At 41.2% G+C, this 21,404-nt stretch overlaps 1 pseudogene; it reads right to left on the bottom strand.

Annotated features, from left to right (window-relative positions):
- Positions 1-5,087: 5,087 nt before the first annotated feature.
- Positions 5,088-15,790, bottom strand: LOC108592517 (glyceraldehyde-3-phosphate dehydrogenase-like; annotated as a pseudogene).
- Between the last annotated feature and the right edge of the window lie 5,614 nt (positions 15,791-21,404).

Genomic DNA, 21,404 nt, shown 5'->3' on the forward strand with positions numbered 1-21,404 from the left:
TTTGGGGTAAATGAAAAGCTGAGCAGAGTTCCATATATGAGAATGATACCCTGGAGCCTGAAAGAGGGAAGCGATAGCAGTTAAACCCCCTTGGCTCCAGTAAGCCCACCATTTATTTCAACTCCCTTACAATCCAACTACTGTTAGTTTTCTTGTCAGCAAAAATGCCAAGTCTTAACTGATGTCCTTAATCACATGGCCCCAAGCAAGCTTCTGACCTCCACATTCTTCATTCAGGAAGTGAAGACACATACCCAGTTGCCTCAGTGTAAAGGCTAAATGAGACTGTGTCTGCAAGCAATCAACATTTTCATGATTAATATCATTAGCAGAGGTCAGTGGGTGGGGAAGTGCAAGACGTAGAGAAATAGGAGAAGAAGAAGGAGAAGCAGTCGTAGCATGGGAAACCTACAAAAATGTATTTGTAAGGCAATTACAGATTTCCACATGTGGTTCCTCTTAGAGAAGAATAAAAGTTAGCCTTCCTCAGGGTATATGCAGAAAGACATGCTAGTTCTGTCAGATATTAACAACTGTTACTAGAAAAAAAAAATAGGACCTATAATCCTAGCACTTTGGGAGACCAAGGTGGACAATTGCTTGAGATAAGGAGTTTGAAACAAGCCTGAGCAATGTTGCCAAACCCCATCTATACAAAAAAAAAAAAAAAAAAAGCCAGGCGTGGTGGTGCATGCCTGTAGTCCCAGCTACTAGGGAGGCTGAGGTGGGAAGATCCCTGGAGCCTGGGGAGGTCAAGGCTGCAGTGAGCCATAATCATGCCACTGTACTCCAGCCTGGGAGACAGAATGAGATCCTGTCTCAAAAAAGAAAAGAAAAAAGAAAAAAAAGGGGGGGTTGGAACAGGAGAGAGAGCAGATTGGAAGGTCCAATGGTCAATACTGGACTAAATAAAATTTAAGAATTTCCATATTTATAATCTATAATATGTGAATGAGAACGGTTAGACAAAACAGCTACAGATATGTTGGATTTACCAAATGGATATGATTGTGAAAACATTTTCTCACAATCGATTTCACAGAATGCTCTGTGGAACACAGTTTGCTCAGTTACATCTGCAAAGAAACAAAAAAGACAAGAACTTGGAACAAAATGTAGTTGAATTTTTCACATTTATGTAGTAACTTAGAGTTTATCAAATACTTCCCTGATATAATCTCAATATATGGTGTTTTAGTCTCACTGCCCTTTGAATTTTATCTAATTCCATGTGGTTCTCAGTTAAAGTAGCTCCTGAGCTACGTAAACAACAGCAGAATCCTTTCTCAGTCTCCCCTCAATTTTTCTCATTCTTTTCATTCCTACTTTTTCTCCTTTTTTCTTAAAGACTGGATGCAGGGCTAAAGGGAAAGCCACCTCCATCCTAGACCCCACACAGGTCCAGCACTTTTTCCTCTTCTAGTAGAATCCTATGTAGGGGGAATGCTAGAGTGTAGCTAGTTATTAGTTCAATGGATGTTTGTCAAGAATGCACCATGATTGGAAATGCTAGGAGGAAAAAACAACAAACTAGGACTATGTATGAAGGTAAATCCAAGTTTAACATCTCAGTTTCACTCCTGCTATTGCACAAGAGATAGAGACAAAAGAAGAGTCATCTTGCTCTAACATCGGTGTCAGTGCAATTAAAAACAAAAAAAAGAAGAGTCGTCTACTACTACTTTATATCATGAACATTGCTAGATCTGGTTTCCCTGATTAAGAATAAAGCATGTGAAAAAAAGAAATCATCTGGTGATCTCTCCATCATTTTTACTAAAGCGGCATCTGTTTGTAGAAATAGTATCTGTGGTTGCTGCTGTCTTGGTTTGCCTCCCAGCCTTTCCTTCTAGTTTTTTTGTTTATTTTGGAGAACCATGCCTTCCCTTAACTCTTGGTTCATATGGTTCGGAAGAACTTCATCCCTCTTGGCTCAGGGAGGACACACAGCCAGAGAACTCAATCTTTGGGTCAAATAATCAGTTGAGGGATCAACACATGATGTCAGCAGGTCAGAGAATGTCAACATTTGCTGAAACTCTTGCAGGAAAAAGGAGTTAATGTTCTGTGTGATTGTGATCTCTGTCTGTGAGAGTGAGGTAAGCCTGGAAATTCTGGTGACCATGTTAACTGTCCATTAGAAGTGGCTTCCTGAGAGTAAATCCAAAACTGAGGAAGACAGAGCTGAGAAAGAGAGAAAACTAGGCAGTTTCCTGATGGCATTATTTGCACGACTGGAGCTAGCCCTCCTCAAGCTAGAAACACTTTTAAAGTTCAAAGGTTTTTTTTTTATTTCGAAGTGTCCAGGCTTTACACAGTGGCCTCAGCTACAATCTTTTGTCTCATGTGAGCCATTTTCTACTGAGCCAGTGTTTGTGGCTAGCACCCAAGGTTATTAAGGCAAGAAGCCACACACGCTACATCTTCCACAGTTCAATGATATTGACACTCTTTTATAGCTCTCTGGGCACCCAGTGTCTTCCCTTACTTGTTGATAATCTAAGTTATGCTTTCAAAAGATATAACTAGCACTACAAGGTGTTTTTGCTAGGAGAGGTTCAGGTTGTCTATTCTATGATGTTTCCAGATATAAAAGTGTAACTATTATTTTCAAAAATATGTTTTTCATAGTAAAATATAGGTTATCTTCTTTCTGACACACATAGCCATTTAAAAGCTGTATTGCAACTGGGTGACAACTGGCAAAGGGGAAATATAATTTTCCTATTGGTCCTTTTTTGTTTCCAATGTACTTCTGTTAAGCTAGAGGTCTAAGAGCAGAGACCATATTTTTATTTGAGCATTCCGAGTCGTATTAATTAGTCTATGTTTTTAAAGTGCTTTTTGAGATCTTTATTCATCAGAAAACCAGGGATTTTTTTTTTGTTATCATAATGATAGCTCCTTTTAAAGATGCTAATTGGCCCACCTGCCATGAAAGAACCACTTTGCCTTTGCATTTAATGACTAGAAACAACATACCTAGGTATCCTATTGATTAATTCACAAGTTAAAACTTCATAGGCAAGAAAGATACACTTTTACTGTTACAATAGCAATGAAAACTCACTGCAATGAAGGAGAGCATTTTGGCAATGCTGTGTGCCTCCTGAAAATAGAATGTTGCTTATGTGGGTGCTACAGAGGAAAATCCATTGTTCTCATTGCTTCCATATCATTGTGTCTAAATATATGAGAAATATTTTCATATTTCTCAGCAGAGTAGACCTTATTGAGGTAGTCCGTTCTCAACACCTGACCTATGAATATTGCTTTATGCCATTTCTATTCTATTTATATAGATGGGAAAGAGTTGTTTGTGTTTTTTCACATTTAAATAAAACCTGGCTCGTATTAAGTTGGTGCAAAAGTAATTGTGGTCATTGCCATTAAAAGGAATGGCCAAAAGTGCAATAACTTTGCACCAATCTAATAAAAGCAATTATTGCACTTTTGGCCATCTAATAAAAACATAAATTCAAAGACATTATCAAAAGCAGACTTAATGAACATAAGCATTTAGCAATCTGAATGGTAATGAAAACCAGATTTCTCTCAGGCTCTTTTCTATAATATGCAAAGAGAAAATATGTTCTCTGTAATGTTATCTAAATATTTGTTGGCATTTTTCCTAAATTATATTTTACCTATGCTGTGTTTTTTTGATATCAGATGTTTGATAGGGTGTTTGAAATGACTAATTTTTTTCCCAGGGAATAAAATTACTTTTTATAAATTTTTCTTATATAAGCAAAACTATTTAGAAATCAACCTTAATAGCCCTGTCAGCTAAGAAAACAGAGAGATCTATGAAAATAGAGCACCACGTATACTACAGCTCTTATAAGCCTTAAATCTAAAAATAAAATGTTCATGGTACTTGTTTGAAAAGTGAGTTAATCTAAAACAATATTATAGAAATTAATTTAATTCAAATGCCTCTTTAAAAAAAAATTAGTTTTGAAGTCTTTGTTCCATAATAGATGGCCTGATATCTGAACAATTTACTAGTTGGAAATATTTGGTGATTCTGGGTTACTTCTTTTGAGGGCAAGGTACCCTTGAATAAACTGAAATAATCATTTAATAAAATGGCACCCCAGAGTCAGAAGAGCTAAGGGAGCATGGTAAAGCACCTAAATGATTATTCTCAACCAGATTCTATCCCAGGCTACTCTATCTGGTTCATACATAGAATGAATCTAACTGAAATTTTTGAAAGTCTGATGATATACAATGTTGAGAATCTGGCTTCTAAAGCAGTCTTATTTCTTAATTTTGAAAATAAAATAGATTGGTTTATGCATTTTTATATGCTCCTTTTACCCGTAATTTAGCCACTATGTCTAAATAAGGAATTTATAATAGCTGGACCAAGAAACTCTCTGCCATCAAGGAAGGTAGTTAGAAGTATTTTAAGGGGCTTCAGGTATTTCTACAATTTAAGACTTGGATGTTCATTACCCTTACAAATTGTATTCATGATGAGTAAGGAAGAGGTGAATGTGACATGGCCTCTGCTCTCAATAGTCCCAGATCTGAAGAAAGGCAGATGTGAATCTGCAGTTATAAAGCAGTGTAACAGGTGCAAGGACAGAACACTCTTTCAAGTGCCTTGATGGCAGAAAGAAAGGAGTCATCAGCTCCACTTGGGAAGCTCTGAGAAGACTTCCAGAAAAGATGTTTGCACCAAGATTGAAACATGAGTACTTCTCTCCACAACAAGAACAACAAGGGGAGTCCCAGCAGAGGCATGAAATATAATGGCAGTGTGAGGGAACTGTGTACTTTCAACAGGATTGGAGTGATAGGAGTACTGAGGGAGGTGGTGGGAATTAAGGCCCCAAAGACACACACGTACATATTTTACACTTTAGTGTTTCAGTCATGTAAAAAAAAAAATGTAAAAATAAAAATAATGGTTTTGGTACATTCAGTTAAATCATAAATATACAAATAAAAATATATTATTACAATTAATCTCACCTGTTTCATGTGACTCCCACTTGGGAGTTGCACTATATATTTATTTATTTATTTATTTATTTATTTATTTATTTTATTTTTTATTTTTTGGCTGAGCACGGGGGACTTTATTGATGGTACACGACAAGGTGGGGCTCCCTAGGCCCCTCCCTCTTGAAGGGGTCTGCATGGAAACTGTGAGGAGGGGAAATTCAGTGTGGTGAGGCACTCAATGTGGCAGGGACTCCCCAGCAGTGAGGGCCTCTCTTCCTCTCGTGCTCTTGCTGGGGCTGGTGGTCTAAGGGTCTTACTCCTTGGAGGCCATGTGGGATATGAGGTCCACCACCCTGTTGCTGTAGCCAAATTCATTGTCATACCAGGAAATGAGCCTGACAAAGTGGTCATTGAGGGCAATGCCAGCCCCAGCATCGAAGGCGGAAGAATGGGTGTTGCTGTTGAAGTCAGAGGACACCACCTTGTGCTCAGTGTAGCCCAGGATGCCCTTGAGGGGCCATCTGACGCCTGCTTCAACACCTTCTTGATGTCATCATATTTGGCAGGTTTTTCCAGGCGGCAGGTCAGGTCCACCACTGACACGTTGGCAGTGGGGACATGGAAGGCCATGCCAGTTAGCTTCCCGTTCAGCTCAGGGATGACCTTGCCCACGGCCTTGGTAGCGCCAGTAGAGGCAGGGATGATGTTCTGGAAAGCCCCATGGCCAGGACGCCACAGTTTCCTGGAGGAACCATCCACAGTCTTCTGGGTGGCAGGGATGGTGTGGACGGTGGTCATGAGTCCTTCCACGATACCAAAGTTGTCATGGATGACCTTGGCCAGGGGCGCTAAGCAGTTGGTGGTGCAGGAGGCATTGCTGATGATCTTGAGTCTGTTGTCATACTTCTCATGGTTCACGCCCATCACGAACATGGGGGCATCAGCAGAGGGGGCAGATATGATGACCCTTTTGGCTCCCCCCTGCAAGCGAGCCCCAGCCTTCTCCATGGTGGTGAAGATGCCAGTGGACTCCACCACGTACTCAGCACCAGCATCGCCCCACTTGATTTTGGAGGGATCTCACTCCTGGAAGATGGTGATGGGGTTTCCATTGATGACAAGTTTCCCGTTCTCAGCCTTGACAGTGCCATGAATTTGCCATGGGTGGAACCATACTGGAACATGTAGACCATGTAGTTGAGGTCAATGAAGGGATCATTGATGGCGATGATATCCACTTCACCAGAGTTAAAAGCAGCCCTGGTGACAAGGCACCCAATACGACCAAATCCGTTGATTCTGACCTTCACCTTCCCCACGGTATCTCAGGGATGTGGCTGGCGATGGGAGACAAGATGTGGCTATCTGTCGAACAGGAAGAGCAGAGAGCCTATATTTACATATTTTTGTTGAGCAGCACTCTAGACTATGGGCTTCTCACGTCTGTACCTTCTGTGCCTAATATGGTTCTTGTCAAATAGCTTAATACCACATCCATCAAGAAACAACAGAATGAAGCAGAAGAGCCATGGAGGATTCTGTAACACAGTGAAGGACACTGCTTTCAAATGATTTCTCTCTCATGGTGGTGTTCTTGGACTGAGGTGGTGTAATCTGCTACTGAAAGATAATAATAATTATCTTTTCTCAGTTTTGATGCGGTGGGGGGCATCAAATTCAACGATTTTCTTAACTAGTATTTTTTGCTCATGAATTTTTATTAAACCTTTATTAAATAAGGTAAATAAGAAGTGTAGACAACAAGAAAAATGGAAAATAGCCCCCCTCTATCAAACACTGGGAGCTTCTTTAGAAGCAGTGTTCTGGGTCCTTCTACAACTTGTTTCTAAACTTCTTCCATTTCAGTCTGGTTGGCTCTTGGCTTCTGACCTTTGATTTCCTGCCTTGTTTGGATCTTCTGCCCTTTGGACAGAAGTCAAATATAGCTTTGCTAGCCTTGATGTTTGATGCTACTCTAGGTCTTGATTTCTTCCCCTTCTGGCCTTGGGAGAATCATAGTTCAATTTTGGCCTCTTGACCTTCTTAGCCAATTCTAAATTGTACTCACAGAAACATAAGGTGTTAGGCCCAGAAAACTGTATTGCTTTGAGCACTCTGCCTTCGAGGAGTGTGAATCCTTCTGAATGAAATGAGCACAGGTTCCCATAGTTCTGGGGATGCCACAGCTAACGCTGTCATACTTCCTACAGGAAGAGGGAAATTCATGGTGGTTAGGAGCTTTGGAGAGTTATTGAGACTCTAAAGAGTAACCAGATATCTGCTCAGAAGAGTGGGATGCTGAGAAAGAAGAGTCACATCATGTGGAATACATAAACTAAAAACTGTAAGAAATATCACTTCCCTTTGTTTTTATTCAGTTTAACTCTGACTTTCTACCCCTTCCTACCATGCTAGCAGAATATTCAATCTCAGGCATTATATGGGTCTCCTGTCTCCCAGGTTTGCACCAGCATATAAAATATGTAAGTAATATCTTTAAAGTACACACACACACACACACACACACACACACACACACACACATATATATGACCTTCTAATCTTTACCATATGTGATGACCACTGATAGCTCAGAATCCAAGCCACAGTAGTCCTCCAGCCTCTCATGGTTGTTAACTTTGTGCCACTCAAGTGTCAGGAAACTCTTTTTTTTTTTGAGATGGAGTCTCACTCTGTCACCTGGGTGGGAGTGCAGTGGCACAATCTTAGCTCACTGCAACTTCTGCCTTCCAGGTGCAAGTGATTCTACTGCCTTAGCTCCCCATAGCTGGGATTACAGGCACCTGCCACTGGGCCCAGCTAATCTTTTTGGTATTTTTTTTAGTAAAGGTGGGGTTTTACCATGGTGGCTGAGCTGGGCTCGAACTCCTGACCTTGTGATTTGCCCGTCTCGGCCTCCCAAAGTGCTGGGATTACAGGTGTGAGCCACTGCACCCAGCCAGGAAACACTTCCTAAGGCAGGGTACATTCATGATACAGGCCCCACCTCCCTAGGCACTCATCATAGACTTAACTTTCTGAGTTCTGTATTCTCTTCAGGGGTACCACAAGTATATAGTATACATATCTATACTAGTCTGGGAACACAGAAATCTTTCTCCTCTTTTCCTTCCAGAGGAATTTCCCTCAATTTCTTTGCCCTCAAAGACTTCATTCTTTCATCTGTCCCTCTGGGACATAATCTTTTTTAAATACTCATAGGATTTCACAAAAGACAAAAAGAGTTATTGACTTGAGGTTGCTTTTACTAAGGCTCTGGCTTCTACCAGATACAGGAAGCAAGATATGGTACAAGAGGTAAGAATAGAAAATACAGGAGAAAGAAGTATAAACGGGTGTTTTAACCAATTAAGCTTAAAGAAGAACAATAAGAAACCACAGATTTAGACAATGGCTTCTTCGCTTTCTCCTCTATCTCCAATAGCTAATGTAATACTTGGTTCAACAAATACAGATTGTATAAATGAATACATGAATGAGTGAATGAATATTCAACAAGATTTATATTGACCCACCTTTCCTAAGGTATACCGAATTTAAGCTATCTCCATCATTTTCTCAGGATGCCCACTAATTTGGTCTATCCATGTGGCAACTATCTCAATGTAAAAGAAACAGACCTTGTTATGGGCTGAACCTTCAGTGGTGCGTGCGTCAGACTAGCAAGATGCAATCTCAGACATTTCAAACACCTTTAACAAGCAGAAAGCGTGTGGGCCTATTTTCTTTCCACTTCTGCATGAGGCACTTTGATGGCAAAACTGCTACATCTTCTTCCAATTTTAAAATGGAAAGAATCTGCAGATGACTGCTAGGCCAAAAATCCCTGCAAAATCAGCTTCCATGTAGAGAAAAATACATGGAAAGAATAGACAAGAGTGTGAGTGAGGCTCCGATGCCTTCCACATGTCCTCAGGTGGACAGGACTCAATTGTTGTCTTCCCCCACTAAACAGTGATCTTCACTTATTGCTCTCTTCCCCTCCTTCAATCCATCTTCCACATAAGAAATGTTTCCCCCTTTTTATTCTTTTGTTTGTTTCTTTTTAACCTTTCCTCTGGTTCCAATTCCCCCTTTTTGAAAGCAAGGTCTTCTATTTTGGGGATCTGTACTAGCTAGCTTTGCTATAATATCAAACCCCAAAATCTTAGTGGCTTACAGTTTTAAAGATGTACTTCTCCACTGCATGTGTCTTTGGTGGGCCAACTGTGACTTGTTGTAGATTACAGCTCTACTCCACAAGTCTTTTCATTGCAGGATGCAGGCAGAGAAAGCAGACCCCAAGTACAGCACATCTTCTTGTGGTAAAAGGGGAGAATAAGAGAATTGATGATGTATATCAAGTCCACTCATATTCTTCTGAGTAAGGCATGTCAAATGGCCATGCCCCAAGTCAATGGGATGAAGATGTATCATCCTTCTACAGGGAAAAGAGAGGGAATAATTTCACCTTATAATGCAATCTGCCATAGGTTCCATCTTGCTTCTTCTAGAATCTCCATCCATCAATGGTATTCTCTACCTCGTATCTCCAACTTATCTCTCTCCTCACTCTCTTCCCTCCATATGTAAGCAAGCTTGAGTCTTTTACACTAAAATGAGCAACAATTAACTCTTCAAATTCAAGTTCCTTCCGTCTATTATCCAGTTACTCCTCTTTCCCCCTCCAGATTCTTTTAAGAGGAATCAAAGTCTTCCATCTCTATTCCCTCTTCAGCACACTGCATTGTGGCACCTCCCACCCTACCCACAAAACCCTGAAGTGTCTGTTGCCAAGGTAACCAATCCCCTCCTAGTTGCTAAGTCCAGGAAGCACTTTTTCAGTCTTTCTCTTCCTTGACCTCTTTGCCAAGACGAAGTGCCGTTGACCACTGCTGAAGCTGTCACTCTTAGTAACTTTAATACCTGCTCTCCTGGCTTGCTTCCTATTTTTACGGATGCAAACTCAAAGTGTCCTTTGAAAACTGCGTTTCCTCCTGTTGTGGGTTTGTGGGGCGCCCAATAAATAATACCTTCTTTTCTTGCAACTGGAAGACAGACAGGAAAATCAGGCAAGTGGAGATAAAAATGTAAGCTCTATTATTGGTAAAAGCTGTACTGGAGATGCGGTTTAGTTGTGCAACAGCGATACATTTGCTAAAACTGAAACTCGGGAGTAGACATGTTTCCTGAGTTGCAGGCAGTGGCGAACGCTCATAGGCCTCCTTATGGGGGCAGAAAACTGTTAATTGCTTCTCAAAGAGTTCTTTATAGTGAGGCAGATGCCAAATGGGGTGGGGAAGAAAGGATTGAGCCTTCCCAGCTTTGAAAGGACAGTTTCTCCTTTCAAAGGCGCCAAGCTGATAAGCAACTCCTCTGCCCTCTAATTGACAGGGCAATGAGAGGTCAGGCTTGTTACTCTAACGGAAGTCCTGCAAGTCCCTCAGTGGAGAGATATGAGTCAGGGAGAAGGAGGCTTTGCCCTCACACCACCCTCTGTCCTCCTCAACATTCATTTCTTTAACATCGGTGTTCTCCACGTATATGCCAGGGCTGCCGTAACAAACTCCCACCGCCTGGGTGCCTTAAATCAGAAATTTACTGTCTCACAGTTCTGGAGGCTGGAAGTCCAAGGGCAAGGTGTCCAAAATTAGGTTTGGTTTCTCCTAAAGTTTCCCTCTTTGCTTGCAGGTGGCTGGCTTATTGCGGTGTTCTCACACGGCCTTCTCTCTGCGCTTGCTCATCCCTTGTGCATCTTTCTCTTCCTTTAAGGACACCAGTTACACTGGGTTACCCATCACCCTAATGGCATCATTTTAACTTAATTATCCTTAAAGACCCTAGCTCCAAATATAGTCAGATTCTGAGGTGCTGAGCATGAAGGCTTTATCATACACATTTGCAGAGGACACCATCCGGTCCATGACACCAAGATTTCATTCACTACTTTCTTCTCTACCGTCTCTACATGTTCTCTGCAGAATCTAATCTACTCCTCTGGGTTTAACTGTCACCTGGACGCTAAGTCAAATAACGTGAAAGTATTCTCTTTGGGAGTCGGGGATGTTTAAGGAACAATACATGTGAGTAGGTATGTCCAGGAAAGAAGACCATGGAGGGGACAATGAGCTTTCTGAAATCTAATCCAACACCAGGCCCTCCACCTGAGCACAAAGCAAAAGGGGGCTATACATGAAAATTAAAGCAGTTTTATGAGATTTTTGTTAAACCTCAGGCACAACCAGTTTGGCTACCACTAGAGAAATGATGGTCCTGGGTTAGGAAAATAAGCAGTGTTTTCATTTCTTCAAGGGACATGCTGTGGCCTGAGGACAGTGAGGAGCATGTTGTCAATGGGCCCTGCATAGCTTTGGGGATGCCCCAAGATTCAGGAGAGCAAAGAAGCAGCAGCATCATGATGAGTGTGTATAGACATAGAAGATGAACAGGCAGCACGTGACGGATTCATCTCTTGTGAGACATTGTGGGGAATCTTAGACAATCTGACTTGAAGCACAGACCCAAGGTAACACAGAAATGCAAAGGGCTGTCATGACCAGGAGAGGTGGGTTTTAATTATAATGTGACTATTTTTTACACTTGTTTGGGATGAGGCCTGGAAGGAAAAAGGTTACACTGAAATGGCGCACAGGCCCCACCTGTCTCTTCTGCGTCCTCTAGCACCATAACCCTTAGAGTCTACCGCCACCCAGAACATGTTATCTGGATCACCCAGAACAAACCTGGCTGCTTCTTGCCTCCATGCCAACAACAATCTGACTTTTGTAATGAATGCCCTTCCCTGTCTTGCACCAGGATTATTACTCCTCATTTTTCTTTTAAAACTCTGCTCAGACATCACTTGGAGTGGGAAACATTTCCTGAATGTCCGAAAATTTAATCTTTCCTTCTGATTAAAGGAAGGAGCATTCCATCCCTTTCATGGGAACTTCCACCGTTTTTCTTCTTTTATCATCCTTCACTGATCCTCCCTTGGGCAGGTAGCATCCATGGAAAAAGAAAGACTTTCTGCTCTTAACTCTATGTGGTCTGGTCAGAACCCAGCACTTACACAACAGTAGAGTTTCCAATCAAGATTTGTTGAAGTGAACTGAGGAGGAATAAACACAAGAATCTAGAAAATTCCCTTTATTTGCCTATTAAAAAGATATCATGAGAGTAAAAAAACTTTTAATGGAAAAAGTAAAAGTCGAAAAATACATGCAGTGCAGAAGGAAGTTTTTTTTTAAAAAATGTATGTGTGTGTATGTGTGACATATACTCATTTATGTTAAGCAAAGCTCTGGCCTTTGAAAAGGTAGATGTCAGGATAATATAGAATGACATAAAGCCTTTCCCAGTATTTCCCATACAACTGTATAACTAAGGAGACAGCCTAAAGGTACCACTAATTTTTGCATGACAAGGACAGCAAATTCTAATGCACAGTGAAAAGACAGCAGGATAATGTCAAGAGCTACCCCACAAGAGTCATTCATTTAGCTTTTATATAACCAGTGCCCACTTGCTAAGAGGGAGCACTATTCTCCATTATTTCCTGTTTCCCACTAGAAACACTAAAGTCACCCTCCTGGACACCTTCCCAACCCTGCAGCCTCCTCCCCAGGAGAGAAGTGATATGTCTAGCCAAGGAGTCTGGGAGAAGGGACAGGCCTATTCTATTCCTTAACAGCTACAGGGCAAGCTCTGCCTCTGTGAGGGGACGGCTGTCTTTGCCCAATAGTACCTGCGACTGATGGGAAGTTGTATCTAATTCTGGAGTTCAACATGCTTCAACCTAGTTGTGGGACCCCCTAAAACTCTAGCCCTGCTATGTCACATTCACCGCGACAGCCATTGGGAATAGAAATATCAATAAGTTATGGTCTCCTCCCTTAAGAAAGTCACAGCTCACAGTAGGGACCAGACACATAAACATATAATTACAACATAATGTGGTAAGTAATGACTGAAATAAGCATGGGCACTGTGAAGGCACAGGAGAAAGTCACCTGATCCAGCTCGGGAGGTCAGGGAAAGCACGAGCAGCAAGCTGAGGGTTCAGTGATAATTTAAAAAACAGCCACCAAAATAGTAAATAGCAACTGCCATTTATTGACCAATTTCCATGTTTCAGGATGCACGGTAAGTTGCTTTATATAACCTAGCTCACTGAATCCTCACAACAGTCTGTGAAATAAGCTATTACTTGCATCAGAACAATGGGAAAATGAAGACTCAAAAATTATTTTTTATGAGCTCACACAACTTTTAAGTGATGAGGATGGAGGCATGCATCTTTTTGGTACTTAAAATAGGGATTTGAAACTTTTTGTATAAAAGGTCAGATAATAAATATTTGGAGTTTTGTAGGTCATGTGGTCTTCGTTGCAACTACTTCTGATTCTGGTGCTATAGTATACAAATAGCCATAAACCATACATCAATCAATAGGTATTGTTGTGTTCAATAATACTTTATTTACAGATAATATGAATTTGAATTTCCTATTATTTTCCTGTGTCTTCCTGAAACCTTCTTCTATTTTTTCCAACTATTTAAAATGGTAAAAGCCACTCTCAGCTTTACAAAAGCAGGCTGTATATCAATGGGTAGCAGGTCAGATTTGGCCCATGAGCCAGTGATTCTCTGTCTTTGTCTTAAGTCATTTTTTGCCCAAGTTTCTGATTCTTTCCTGCAGTTTTTCTGCTCAATTGTGATGGCTGAGATCTTTGTTGTCTGACTTTGTTTGTATTAAAGTGTGAGTTACTGGCTTTTCTTTGATGTTCTCTAAGGTAGAAAATAATTTCAAGATTGCACTTAGCTCAAAGTAAGAATGTTTTTATAAATGATATAAAGTAAGCACAAATATAAACATAAAAACGCTGGGCCAAGGTGTAGCTCATGAGGTGGCAAGAAAAGGGGTACATTTTCTACCCAGAAAATCTTTTACAGTTTGTAATCACAAAAGCTTTGCCTTTGTGAAACCTAAAGACCCAAGGAAGATTTAGCAGTAAATCAAGAACAGAGAGCTTTTATAGCTTATGGGGCACCAATTAGAACTCATTGCACTAGGTCTACCCTGCCATTACTCTGAAATATTTGGGAAAACTTTACCTCTTGTTGTTTCAACCTTGAACTTCATTTGTTCTACATCTGGTTTTCTCCTCACTATTCTCCAGCACATCCCTCTCAGAAATACATTCCTTTATAGGTACAGATGAGAAAACCAATAATAAGTAAAACGATGACTTCAGAAATGACCCCTCAGTTTCTTGCTGCATGGAAGTGCGGTGAATCCTAGAACATTCTTTAGTTTCCCAAAGATGAGAAGTTAAAAACCCTTGTAGAAATTGAGGCATGGAAGCCTCCTTGTAGGAGAGGCTCTAATAAAGTAAAATTGTCAAAGCTCATGTCTGACCCTTGTAAAAATTGTGAAGGGAGTGGAACTTACTTTTTCATTACTTTCCACCCTTGCCTAGAGTCCCTATGCCCGCTCAGTGTCTGCTCACCCATTCTGCACCCTTAGGTGCCTGCTGTCCTCAAAGCATCCTTTGTCAGCTACTTAGATCAAAGTCATGAGCAGAATACTATTCTGCCTTTTAAACCTATGGGATGAGAACTCTTTCTTTCTTTACACTCAGGAATGGGTCGTTTTTGGCAGAACTGCTGGTTGCATGCTCTAAAATCCATTCTCCCCTTTTTCTTTAGTGATAGTACCTTACATTGTTACCCATTGTTACCTAGGTATGTGACTGTCTGAAATTTATTTTCCCAGTATCCTTACCTGTGAGCTTCCTTAGCTGTGATCAAATGATTAAGTTCTAAACAATGACGTGTAAAGGGAACTCTGTTCAGTAGCTTTCAAGAAGCATATTTAGATATGTGGTATGAAGCTCTTCTTTCCTCTCTTCTTGTCCCATTCTCCCTAGAGTATGGATGCTGTGGCTGAAGCTCCCAATAGTCATTTCAGCCATGACTGTGAAGGGCACGTGCAAGGGATGGTGCAGGGAGAGCTGGAAGGAACATTAGTCTCTGATTTCATACAGCCACCAAGTTAGCTCTGGACTACTCTAGATCTTTCTTTCTTCCTTCCTTTCTCTTTCTTTCTTTCCTTTCTTCTTCTTCTTTCTTTTTAGACAGATTCTTGCTTTGTTGTCAGGCTGGAGTGCCATGGTGCTATCTTGGCTCACTGCAACCTCCACCTCCTGGGTTCAAGAGTTTGCAGTGAGCGGAGATACAGACATGCACCCATAGTCCCAGCTACTTGCTACCTCAGCCTCCCGAGTAGCTGGAACTACAGGTGCATGCCATCACATCCAGCTAATTTTTTGTATTTTTAGTAGAGATGGGGTTTCACCATGTTAGCCAGGATGGTATTGATCTCCTGACCTTCTGATCTGCCCACCTCGGCTTCCCAAAGTTCTGGGATTACAGGCATGAGCCACCACGCCCAGCCTAGATTTCTTTTACATGGGCAAAAACTTAAAGATAAACCTTTAGCTTATTTAAGCAATTTGCAGGGAGGTTTCTACTGTGTGGCTCTACCTAACTCTAATTTGATACAATAATCAAACTAGCCAAGCCCATGTGGGAAGAAATATTATCTCTCTGGCTTTTTGAGGCAGTTTAACTCACATACCATCAGGTACCCAGTGGCTGGTAAACGTGAGCACAGAAACCTCCAAGGCTGTTACAGCAATTTCCTGGCTCTTACTTGCCAGTTCCAGGTCAGTCCTCAGCTCAGCTCTGGACTTGGGGTCTTTATCTTACGTACCGGACGAGGTAGGATGCAGGTCAAGAACACAAACTCTAGACTTCCCTCGCCCATACCTGCTTAACCACTTCCTAGCTGTGTGTCTTGGAGCAAGTTAACCTCTTTATGCCTGAGTTCCCCATCATGAAAAAGATGGCATGAATAGCAACTACCTCATAGGATTATTGTAAGTCCTAAGTAAATGTACCTAACATGCTTATTATTAAACATCATCTAGTACAAAGAGATGCTACCTAAGTGTGTACTATTATTATTAATGTTATCGTCATTAGTACCTTTGCTGATCTGGCCTTGATGTTGATAACAATCGATATTCCTACTATAGGGTTTCGGTTTTGTTTTGTTTTTCGAGACAGGGTCTCTCTCGGTTGCCAAGCTAGAGTGCAGTGGCACGATTTTGGCTCACTGTGACCTCCACCTCCCTGGTTCAAGCAATTCTCATGCCTCAGCCTCCCAAGTAGCTGGGATTACAGGCATGTGCCACCACACCCGGCTAATTTTTGTACTTTTTTAGTAGAGAAGGGGTTTTGCCATGTTGGCCAAGGTGGTCTTGGACTCCTGACCTCAGGTGATCTACCTGCCTCGGCCTCTCAAAGTACTGGGATTACAAGCATGAGCCACTGCGCCCGACCAGTTTTTCTTGTTAATTTACTCTCTTAGTAGTTTATTTGAAATATTGTTTGAACATAAAAAAATAAACATTCACTGTTAAAAATATTCAAGTTGGGTATAAGTTAATAAAGTAAAAACTAAGACTCCTTCCTATACTGGTCTTCCCACTCTCACTGCCACTGGCAACCATCATTAATTCTTGCACATGTATCCTTCCGGATATGTTTCATCCACAGAGAATCATACAGGGACATGAGGAGAGAAACAGAGAAATCCTTTGAGTGAGCTGTGTCTTTCTGTTGTTTTACACCAAAAAAGTTCCTAGCATATGTACTATTCTACTACTTGGTTTCTTTGCTTAATATCATTTGGACATTTTTAAAAATGTTCATCTGGTATTAGGGAATAACATAGGCATCTTACTGTTTTCGTTTTCTTACTATTATTAAAAATTTGTTACAATGTACTTCCTTGCACAGTATCTTTGTGCACTTGTGTGAGTGTATCTGTCAGAAACATTCCCCAACATAGAGCAGCTGGGTCAAAGTGTACGTACATCATAGATGGTGCTGTAAAGCTCTCTGAAAAGTGTGCAGTCCACTGATAGGGAACTGGAGTTCTATCTCCCCACACTATCTTTAAGATTGGATGTTTTCAAACTTCTTAAATGGTTGCCAACCTAAGAGATGAAAAATAATGCTTTTATTGTGTTAATTTTTAATACAAATGAAGCTGAGAACCTTTCTGGAAATTTATTATCACTTCTATTTCTTCTTTTATGGAATGTGTTTGGTTTGTGATTTTCCCGTGTTTGAATCTTGCCATTTCCTCAAGGATGCTGGGTTTCTGTGCTCTGGGCAGCCTCACATAGAGAATCCTACTGCATTTCTGGTTTCTGACACTGGCAATTCTGTTGTCCTCTTGGAGAGTGTCCTGGCTCCAAATGCCCTGTTCTAAGTAGATCAGGGAGGGAACCGAGGGGGGCAGATTTAGACACACCAATCCACGATCTCTAGGTAACAGTATAAAACATTGTAACTCTTTTCCAACGCTGTGCTCCTCTATGGGGTGAAAGGATCGGTTATGTAGCTCTAGGTCTCTCTAAGCTACCACAAGTCCTCACCCAAAGGTCCTGTGTCTCCAATAGCACAACATACCCTGGAGAGAAATGCTTGCTTTTTAGTGAGGAGCACACAGAATGCCCAACAAGTCCTACCATCCTGCTATCATCCCACATCAGAATTGAATCCCTTTGGGAATGGTTGAGAGGGCCAAAGTCCTCCAGGAAATAAGATCTCCCAGGCCTGGGGCCATCCATAGCTCGCAAGATGGGAGTCACCTCCTAGTGCCAACTGCAGGTCCAAAATACTGAGGATGTAATAGAGAAAGTGGAGTTCAGAAAACCAGCTCCAGCTCTGCCACCTGCTAGTGTCACACTTTGGCACTGGAATTTAAGACTTTGGGCTTAAATTATCTCATCTTCTCCTTCTTCATCTGTGAATGAGAAAAGATTTGTCCTTTCTGCTTCTGAGTTATTGTGGAGACCAAATGAGATAGTATATTGTGAAAATGTTTTATAAACTGTGAAGGGCTGTATAATTATGTTTATGGCTATCGTATATTACTGTTAATAGTCTTAGTAGTCCCACCAGTAGTGGTAATAGCAGAGTAATAGTTCTTTACTCCTTCCCCTTAGCAACAGCTTTCAAAGGCAGAAGTTTCATGGAGGGTCCCTTGGAAGCAATTCTGGAAAGGGAGGACTGTATTGTATGTACTTATATATTAACGAGGGCCTGGCCCAGTTTCTGTACCTGAAGAAATGCTTAATGCTTATTGAATGACTGACTGACTAGTTCAATGCCTGAATGGATGAATATATAACCTGAATGCCACTTGGTTTTCTCTCTGACCTTCTTGGGGCATCTTTAAGATACCTTTACAGTAGTACCACTAAGGTTTCTCCTTAGATCTTCTTTTCTGAGCAGGAGAGAACATGGACCTCCATCTGTCTATGGGAGGAGTAGAGAACAGTCTGTGGCTAATTTTAAAGGCCAATTTAAAAATTGGTGACATACAAAAGAGCAGGTCAGCTCTAGCTGCAAACCGGCATGAAAGTGAGTACAATTCTTGATGAATGCTTGGATGTTAGGGCCACACTACCTGGGTTCAAACCCCAGCTCAATCACTTCAATTGAGTTAGTCTGCTCCCTCTGCCTCAGTTTACCAATCTGAAAAATTGGGACAACCATCAATCCTACTGTATGCAATTGTTAAGAAAACTAATATCATCAAAACAGTACCTGGAACATAGTAGGCACTGCATACATATAGCTATTATTATAAGTGAATAGAGATTCAGTGTTCACAGGCATCTGATTTTTTTTTCAAGAGAAACTGAAAAATCAATTTTCAGATGAAATTTCCCAGTTTTTCAAAGCATGCCAAATCAAGAAAAATGTATCTGTGGGCTATGATTCTGAAAGGTACAAAACTTGAATCACTCTTTCAAGACTGTGTACAAAGCTCTGTGTTTTGAAACAAGTATGTGTAATATTATCAAGAAGCCCTTTAAACTTGCCTTCACAATTCTCAAGAAAAGGCATGGTTCAACTCACTCTTCCTTACTCTCGTGATCCCCTTCACTGTCCTCCCATAGTTCTTGCGAAACCTTGCTTTTCTCCTATCCCAGGAAGTACCTGATCTCAGGAAATGAGGGCATTTGGCAAAAGCAACACATTCTCCTTCAGAACAAAGAGCATAGTTATAAATCCAGCTTCAAGAGCTCACCACTGTGCTATCCATATAGATCTCTACCAGATAAGCCATCTGACCTCTGAGAGTAACTGCATTACACAGCACCAACCTATTCTTCCTTGATTCCTCATGCTTTTCCAATCCATTCTTGACCTCCCCACCACCACCCAGTCTGCACCAATCCATGCCCAACATTGCTTTCAAGCTCTAACTCAATATCTCGCTCCTCTGGTCCTGCCCTTCTCTGAGAACGCCCAACTTCCACATTTTCCTGGGCATTTAAGTGTTCAGTCCCCAGCACAATGGGCTTCTGTGTGTGTTCGGTGAGTCAGAATGGCACAGTGACACTCTCCAGAACTTTGACCTCTGGTAGAAGTGGGGTTGAATCCCAGCTCTGTCATTAGGGCAAGTTACTCAATAGATTCTTCCACTGTCAGGCGAATAATCACAGTGGCCTTGGAGAGTTGCTGCAAGGATTACATCAGATGACATATTTAAAGTACTTACTTCTCTGTTTGACACATGCCAAGACCTATTTTCTTCATTTTACCTCTATTTTCTGGGAGTTTCACCTAATTGTTTTCTTCTAAAATGCAAACTGCCCATTTCTTAACGACAGAAACTGAGTCCTATTTTTTAATCCCAGAAAGGTGTCTAGCATAGGCTATTTCTGGATTGTCAATAATTGTTTCTGAAAGTACTGGAATGTTTACATAATATTGAGGTTAGAGTCATGAGGGACCTATGAATCAGGTTTAAAAGTTGAAGGCCTCGGCCGGGCACGGTGGCTCAAGCCTGTAATCCCAGCACTTTGGGAGGCCAAGGCAGGTGGATCACGAGGTCAAGAGATCGAGACCATCCTGGTCAACATGGTGAAACCCTGTCTCTACTCAAAATACAAAAAATTAGCTGGGCATAGTGGCGCGTGCCTGTAATTCCAGCTACTCAGGAGGCCGAGGCAGGAGAATTGCCTGAACCCAGGAGGTGGAGGTTGCAGTGAGCTGAGATCGCACCATTGCACTCCAGCCTGGGTAACAAGAGCGAAACTCCGTCTCAAAAAAAAAAAAATGTTGAAGGCCTCAACAGAATTGGTGCAATATTGTGTATAATGGTGACTCTCCAGACAGTGAAGGAAAAAAAACACACTGAAATTTGACTCAAATTATAGTATTCTTGGTAAAGTCTCACACCTTGCTAAGCTTTTGGGTTCTCATTAGAAAACCACCTAACCTGCCCACTTTCCAAGGTGTGTTAAGGATCAATGGCCAACATCATATTACTATTTGAAATGAAAACATTTTCAAACAGATATTCGTATAATATAAAAACAAAAGACCAGAGAACAGCTGGATAACTTACACTTCTTGTTATTACCTAGGAGAGGAAGAAAGAGGCACGCTGTTTCTCCTGGAAACTTCCCAGTTCCCAGCATTGTTAGGACTTGAAGCCTTGAAATGTGGACATAATCCCATCCCTCCAGGATGACCAGAGGTCAGGCTGTACTTCCCAAGGCTACTACAAGCCAGGTCTTCTGGCTTCTCAAACTCTAACCCTGCACCTGCATTAAGCCTGTTGTGTCTAAAGCTAATTTCTAAAATATTAGGAACATTTATGAGAGCAAAGCCAGGTGCTTACCCAGAACTGTTTTTCTCTTGGTTGACTATATTTATAGAAAATAAAAAGTGCAGAGATGTATTAGTCCCTTTTCATGCTGCTGATAAGGACATGCCTGAGAAAAAGAGGTTTAATGAACTCACAGTTCCACGTGGCTCACAATCATTGCGGAAGGCCTCACAATCATTGCGGAATAAGAGGGAGGAACAAAAGTGTATCTTTCACGGTGGCAGACAAGAGCAAGTTTGTGCAGGGAAACTCCCCTGTGTAAAACCATCAGCTCTCTTGAGACTTACGTACTATCACAAGAACAGCACAGGAAAGACTCGCCCCCATGATTCAGTTAACATCTACCAGGTCTCTCCTAGACACATGGGAATTGTGGAAGCTGCTATTCAAGATGAGATTTGGGTGGGGACACAGCCAAACCATACCAAGAGAGTTCCAGTATCCCTACAGATTAATGTAAACCTAAACTTCATCTCTTTTCAAGTATCATTTTTTAAAGTTTTTTCCATAATGTTGTTTTGGTTTCTTTATATTTGATTCTATTGCTAGACTGTGGAAGTGTTTGTCACTTGACAACTGGGAGTTCAGAAAAAGGTGGAAAATTGCTATCCGATTATTGTTCCTTGCCATTTCAAAAGAATCTAATACAAAAGCAGTTAGTCTCACATGGAATCATACA

The sequence above is a fragment of the Callithrix jacchus genome, chromosome 16, assembly GCF_049354715.1.
Source record: "Callithrix jacchus isolate 240 chromosome 16, calJac240_pri, whole genome shotgun sequence".
In the NCBI taxonomy this organism is placed as follows: domain Eukaryota; kingdom Metazoa; phylum Chordata; class Mammalia; order Primates; family Cebidae; genus Callithrix; species Callithrix jacchus.